Raw genomic sequence first — 7,703 nt, 5'->3', positions numbered from 1 at the left:
TTTTTAGGTGATCAGTAAAAGCTTACAAGAAACTTATTGCTGCTATTCCATCCACAGTAGCTAGTTTCCTAGACTTTTACTTTTTCTTTCTTTTTTTTTTTTTTGTTCAAATTACTGCCTTTGATTCAAAATGGGAAGGAAATGGTCCCTAACATGTTTCACAAATTGTTATTGCCTTTTATTCTCCTAGTTTACTGATGGAACATCCAGTGACACTTAACACATTTAAATGTCTGAAAAAAATGACTTTGTCTTAAAAGTGATATAGTTTGTTCTCCAACACCATTTGTTTAATGCATCACTTGAAGGCTCTTGCTTAAGTTAAATCCTACGTCAGATATGCAGAATACATTTATAAACAACTTACCTCTACTTCCTTTAGGGAGATGGACTTCCAGTTTCATCTAGTAGCCTCAAAAGTATTTTCTTTGCAGGGTTGCAACTCGTAGCTCTTATTATTAATCAGCTCCACGACTTCACCAAACAAAAATAGATTTATCACTTCTAGACATCTCCATCTTGTGCATGTCTCTTTCTTTTTTTTTTTTTTTAAGATTTTATTTGTTTATTTGACAGAGAGAGAGACAGCCAGCGAGAGAGGGGGAGTGGGAGAGGAAGAAGCAGGCTCTATGTGGGGCTCGATCCCAGGACTCTGGGATCACGCCCTGAGCCAAAGTCAGACGCTTAACTACTGAGCCACCCAGGCGCCCCCTCTGTCTTTCTTTTTATTTTTCTTTTCTTCTTTTATTAAAAAATGTTTATAATTTTTATTTTGTTATATTAATCGCCATACAGTACATCCCTAGTTTTTGATGCAGTGTTCCATGATTCATTAGAGATTATGCTAAGTGAAATAAGTCAAGCAGAGAAAGACAATTATCATATGGTTTCACTCATTTATGGAATATAAGAAATAGGAAGATTGGTAGGAGAAGGAAGGGAAGAATGAAGGGGGTAAACAGAGGGGGGAATGAACCCTGTCTTTCTTTTTAAATCAGCATTTTCAGTTAAAGACAGAAAAAACAACATAGTGGCTAATGTTGCATATACAATTAGAGGGAGAAATCTATGTGCCAAAAACTATACCCATGGCCTATTATGATGTAAAGAACTGTCTATTAATGTGTGTGAGTACATATATTTATGTAAATATATGCTTGTGTGTGTGCCTGTATGAGTGTAAGTAGACATGTTGATATGCTTGAAAGTAGTCTCCAAGAAGAAAGAGATATAATATGTGAACTTTCATTTGTCCAATTCAATATTACATACAGATATTTATATATATGCAGCTACATGTATAAGAAAGGAGGCACTATTAATAATCATACCACAACAGTAGGCATAAACCAATGCTGTCCCCGGCAAAATATGATGCATGTGTATACACACACACATCACAGATTGTACATATTAATGTGGGTTTGTGCTAAACCTTTCTATTTTCAGTTGGTTCTTTTGAGATCAAGAATAGGTACATGCTGAGTTTCCCATTTAGTGGTTGTACTGACAGCCCACAAAAGTATAGCTTGTGACTTGCCATAGCTGAGCTCATGTTGTTATAAACTTGGCAGTTACACTACCTAATTCAATATACTTCAAATAATAATAGCTCAATAAAGCCAGAGATTTGGAAGTGTTTATATCTATAGATTATGTAGATGATATTACATGGTGGTTTGGGCTTTTATTAAGTATGGTTTGATATATGCTTCAAATAAACTTCTGCCTGTAAACCTCTGGCAGTAAACTAAAAACACATTTACTAAATAGAATCAACTGTGGGTTGCTTTTTTTTTTTTTTTTTGATGCAATCTTTTCTTTTAAACCACTTTGCTTTTTCATAATGTTAGTTTACTAAGGGATAAACTGACGTTAAATATTTTGCAAGTTCAAAGGGGTAAGAGGATGTGTTTGAACCTGTCTTTCTAGGAAAGCCTAAGTGGAATAGATTGGACGTTAACAGCTGGTCCTAAAAGATGAAGATCATTAGGGTCATTAAGAAGAAGAGAGGGTAGGTGTGATCAATATTACCAGTTGTTAAAATCCTTGTTAGTATATTGTTTACCTTCTTTGAGTAAGTGATAGAAGATAGCAAAGCAATTCTGAGTATAGAGATATATATTACTTTACAGGTTAAAATTGTGATCAGTTCTGCTGAGTCTCAAATACTTTGTCAGCTGAAAATCATCTACATAAGCATGTGTACGTGGCCAATTCTATTGGTGAATCTAAGAATAATGATTTTTCACCTATATTTCATACATACACCCACACACATACAACATATATTACACATGCAGACACATATTTTTGGTTCATATGTATGCATATTAATATATACTCACATTAATACATACACATATATAAAATAGGATGCTCGAAGGAAATAGAAAGTACAGTTCCTCTCATTTTACTCTCATTTTGAAGTACTCAGAAGATAATTAGACAAATAGAGTTTGCATTTATGCATTTAAATAATGACTGAGATCCAATGTTTCAAATCCAATAAAGAGCTCTTATATGAAATTAATTATCCTTTTGTTATAACTGTTTGACCTCTAAAATACTCTCAATATATTGTGTCTGAGGCTATAACTAGAATAGACTCTCAATTATTTGCAGATGGATGGATGGTGAATGAGTAGTTGACTTAATGGATGACTGATAGATACAAGAATCACTCTTGTTCCACTATCGTGTGAAGAATTTATCAACACACTCTGACTTGTGTGAACACTTGTGCACTTATAAATGGTCCTCTCTTGAGGTCTCTGCAGCTAGTTGTCCTCTTTATCTCAATACATCTTTCTGGCCTGGCATAATGCTATGCAATGAGTAGATAAGCAATAACTTGTCTATTCAACCAATGCACTTCCAAAGTTGAGAAGTTGTGACCTGGAGATTTGCATCAATTTGATAGGAAGACTAAGTCAACTCTATAGAAGTAGTGCTTTTTCAGTCCTTATTTTTTTCCAGTTTATCTGATCTCTATTTTGCAAATGATCCTGATTTGCTTCAGCGTTCCTTCTTCCCCTTTCTGGGAAGTGTACATCTGCTTCTGACATCTGTCTTCTATCTTCCTTTGTAAATTATGAAGTGATGCCAACTCCTTTTATCAACAAATTACCCTTAGAAGCATTTAGAGGCTATAATGATTCTTTGATTTTCTTTGATTCTTTATGAATTTGCAAAATGACTTGATGCTTATATTAGCTTTGTTTGTCCTTTCTTTTTCCATATTTAATATTTATAGTTGGCAGGCCCAGATGGTGTACTTTGTTATGTCCTGAAATGTTGCTATTTTTTTCATTCCTTAATTACAGGAATGTCAGTCTGTAATATCCCCAGCCTCCATCTCTAGTTGACATTGTAGATTTCACATTTGTTGTATTATGTATTGAACTTACTGTTTGACACTGTGAAATATACAGCAATCTTTCCTTAACCTTGCTGCTTTTCCATGTTTGTCTACATTGACCATTTGCCTTTGCTGTTGGATGATACCCTCAATTTGTTGCATTTTAAAAAGTTTTGCAGATATTTTAGACATTGATATCTCCTCATAAACAAGACACTAAGGAATGAGAAAAAGAAAACAATTTGAGTTACATGGTAGCAGCCAGAGGCATTGTAGAAAAAATATACAAACATTTTTTTTTATAGCTCTGGAAGTGCCCTTATAATTTGATAGAGAAAAAGTACATATATTTATTTCACATTTTACAAATTCTGTATCTTTTAAAAGCGTATTTCATGAAACCATATAGTCATAGGCCTAATTCACATATTTAAAAGTACCAGTGATTTCTTCTCCTAAACTTATTTAGTTTTGCTTATTAGATTTTGATCAACATCATCTTTCTGCTCAATCAGTGGCAAATTCTTACAACTCATTTTCCTAAGAAGCTTCAATAAAATGTATAAGGACTTAGTGTGTCAATCTGTTAAGATCTTGCTTTAGTTGCATATTAGACTTCCACAATAACTTTTCATTCCCCAACTCTCTTTAAATTTTCAAAATGCTAACAGAGATCATAATGCAGAGTATTTTCTTCTAATTAATTTAAATTCCCCTTATCAAGAACTACTCAAAAAAATCTTCTTAAAGAATTTAACTATCTTTTTTTTCATATTTTAGCATTCTTTCAAAAATTTCCTGAGAGATAGACCTAGAAATTGAAGTGACCTATTCAAATAACAGTCCTGCTCTGGGCAATGAAGTCATACTTTGTCCTTGGATCTGACATCAAACGAGATTACACAGATTTCTCACCTACTACACCTGACAGTGTCAGCAACCTTTTAAAAAGACATTTGTAGTCTCACTAGAGACTGCTTTTCTCCTAGCTCAGGGAAAGCCCTGTACACATCTCAGGGTGCTACGTGACCTTTTGCCTTTTTGTCTATTTCATCATCTTTCTTTCTAATTTCAACTTAGAACAAAGGAGATACAGCATTCTAAAATCATTGCGTTGGAGGAATGGGTGGGCTGATGAAATATTTCCAACTTGGAATTTTACGTTATTATTTAATCTGGAATATGTGAAGGCAAATCACATTTTTTATTAACAGTGCTCATATAAACAACACATATTATCGGACACTTACCCTGTGGCAGGCCAAAAATTACAAACAGCTGCCTCGTGCCCATGTTTTATCATACATGGGTATGCATGTGCACATTCATGTGCTCTAGCCTAATGCAGTATTTACACACATACATACACATACACAGTGAAGATATTCCATGTGAAAGAAAGGACTTGGGACTAATCATAAAGTAGAACTAACAAAACCAGGACACCTTTTTAAAAAATATATATGATAACAACTGGCTACCTATAAGTAGCTCTGACCTTCTTGTGCTAATTTGGTGTGATCCTCTATCTTGCCCCACTACTCCCTATATCTGTTCATGTTTCATTGTTTCAATTTTTCTTGGCACTTTTTTGTCTCCTTTTATAAAATGTTTTTTCTGCACAATCCAACAGCTGCATCACCCGGGCACTCATGGCATTTTGATCTCACATGTAGATATCATATTTCTTTGTAACTACGTATTTACTCTGTAAAATGTATCCTATTCTGTACTATATTGTACTTCCCATGAAATCTGAAACTTATATAATAGGTGGTCTATCAGTTAAATAGGTGAGGAAAGAAAATGCTTTTGGAGAAAGGAAAGGAGGCCAGAAAGTATAATGAAGCCAGATCAGATCACCATGACACGATCTTCCGTATGATGTCTATTACTTACATCTTTAGCTTTATCTTCCATTACAAAGTACTGACATATGATCAGGGACTTCTTTCATATACCCACAGTGTCTGCTAGTTTACCAATATTGTGTTTACGACCTTCTTTCATATGACAATGCCTTTTTGTCAAAACACTATTTTTTTTCAAAATCATTAATATTTTTACTGCTTTTCCACCATTTGCAACTGTACTCTCAGATCTGTATAACTTCACATATTATGCAGGAATTCTCAATTTTAATAAACCACTCCCAGTTCTTTGAAAAACGCCATCAGGGAAAATGTGATCACATAATTAGCTTCATAAACCACAGCATACTATTTTCTTTTCCCCATTTTGCCTTAAATTTTTGCACAGGCTTTCAGGTAATCCAATGTTCATAAGTTTTGGAACCCATGCATTTGGAAAATACAGCTTTGCATAAAGTGTCCATATTGTTTGTGTATAATGATACAAAATAAAATAATTTGCTATGTGCATTGGCAAAAAGTCTTTTATCTGAAATGATCATAATAATCTTGGGCTGGAAAAGGAGAAAAGGGAAAGAAAAAGAGGCTCTAAAACTTACTGAAAACCAGATACTGTGCACAGGTGTTCCAGGGTTTTATGTGTTTTAGATACTTCAATCCAACAAGAACTCTGTTTTGAATGCTTTAATATATGGACCATGCCTGGAACATACCAATTATTAAATAAATGTGAGATTCCTTGCTCTTTCTTGGATTGAAAGATTTAATCTGTTCTTTCTTTCTTACATATTGGGGAAAAATCCCAATGTATCTTTACAACATTTAAAATTACTCACATTGGGGGGGGAGGTGCCTGGGTGGCTCAGTCGGTTAAGCCTCCCACTCTTGATTATGGCTCAGGTCATGATCTCAGGGTGGTGAGATCCAGCTCTGTCTGGGGCTCCCGCTGGGCAGGAGCCAGTTTCTCTCCTTCTCCCTCTTCCTCTCCCTCTGCCCCTCTGCCACTTGCACATGTTGGCTCTCTAAATAAATAAATAAATAAATAAATAAATAAATAAATAAATTACATTGGAGCTCAGAGCCCCAGAGTCCTAGCAGTTCTCACCGCAGTCCCCCAGTTGCCCACCTGCTCTTTCCTTTCAACATGGCAGATGCCGCTGTGTCCTTCACCGAGGACTTCCTGGTGGGTGGAGTGGCTGCAGTAGTGCCCAGAGAGCGGGTCAAGCTGCTGCTACTGCAGGTGCAACATACCAGCAAGCAAATCACAGGGGCATAATAGACTGCATGGTTCACATCCTCAAGGAGCAAGGAGTCCTGTTCTTCTGGCATGGCAAGATGGCCGATATCATCAGATACTTATCCACCCAGGCTCACAATTTTGCCTTCAAAGATAAATACAAGCAGATCTTCATGTGTGGTATGGACAAGAGAACCCAGTTTTGGCACTACTTTTGTGGGGAATCTGGCATCAGGTGGTGCCAGGGCAGCCACATCCTTCTGTTTTGTGAATCCTCTTGATTTTGCCAGAAACCATCTACCAGCTGATGTGGGCAACGCTCAAGCTGAATGGGAATTCAGAGGCCTTGGCAACTGTCTGGTTAAGATCTACAAATCTGATGGGATTAAAGGGCCTGTACCAAGGCTTCAATGTGTGCAGGGTATTATCACCTACTGAGCTGCCTACTTCGGTATCTATGACACTGCAAAAGGAATGGTTCCAGATCCCAAGAGTGCTCACATCTTCCTCAGCTGGATGACTGCACAACCCATCACAGTGGTTGCTGGGTTGACTTCCTATTCATTTGACGCTGTTCGTTGCTGTATGATGATGCAGTCAGGCAGCAAAGGAACTGGCATCATGTAAAAAGACTCGCTTGACTGCTGAAGGAAGAAGACTGCTTGTGATGAAGGAGCCAAAGTTTTTCAAGGTGCATGGTCCAGTGTTCTCCAAAGGCATGGGTGGTGATTTTGTGCTTGTCTTGCATGATGCAATCAAGAAGTTCACATAAGTTATTTTCTAGTTTTTTATCCTCTATGAACAGGCATGTTGTATTATATAACATATCTTGAGCATTCTTGATAGATTATTGGCTGTCTTTATCAATGGCAACTCTTCACTGGTTGAAAATGGGAAGCAGTAATATTCATCTGACCGATTTGCTCGTAAAGCCGTTTCCATGATGATGGCAATCAATTATATTTTTTATTTCAGTCACTCCTGATAAGTAAATTTCAAGAAAAAAAATCTGAAATATAAAAAAATAAGTAAGTACATAAAATTATTTACATTGGAAATATTTTTCAACCTCCTTTATTATTTTCTGTAATTCTTTAGATTTGTTTTAAATTATTTTTCACTCTTACTTCTCCCATAGCTTGATTATGCATTTATTCTGGAATATAGAAGAGCACAAGAATATATACATTAATTTAAACTAGATGGGTTCCTTTCACTTTTAACTTTCCAGGAA

The 7,703-nt window shown here is 35.8% G+C and overlaps 1 pseudogene; it reads left to right on the top strand.

Annotated features, from left to right (window-relative positions):
• The first annotated feature begins 6,376 nt into the window (after positions 1-6,376).
• On the top strand, positions 6,377-7,241 carry LOC113262366 (ADP/ATP translocase 2-like; annotated as a pseudogene).
• The last annotated feature ends 462 nt before the right edge of the window (positions 7,242-7,703 follow it).

Source organism: Ursus arctos, unplaced genomic scaffold (genome assembly GCF_023065955.2).
Source record: "Ursus arctos isolate Adak ecotype North America unplaced genomic scaffold, UrsArc2.0 scaffold_9, whole genome shotgun sequence".
In the NCBI taxonomy this organism is placed as follows: Eukaryota; Metazoa; Chordata; class Mammalia; order Carnivora; family Ursidae; genus Ursus; species Ursus arctos.
The sequence above is the reverse complement of the archived record's forward strand: the minus strand, read 5'-3'. Positions and strand labels throughout refer to the sequence as shown.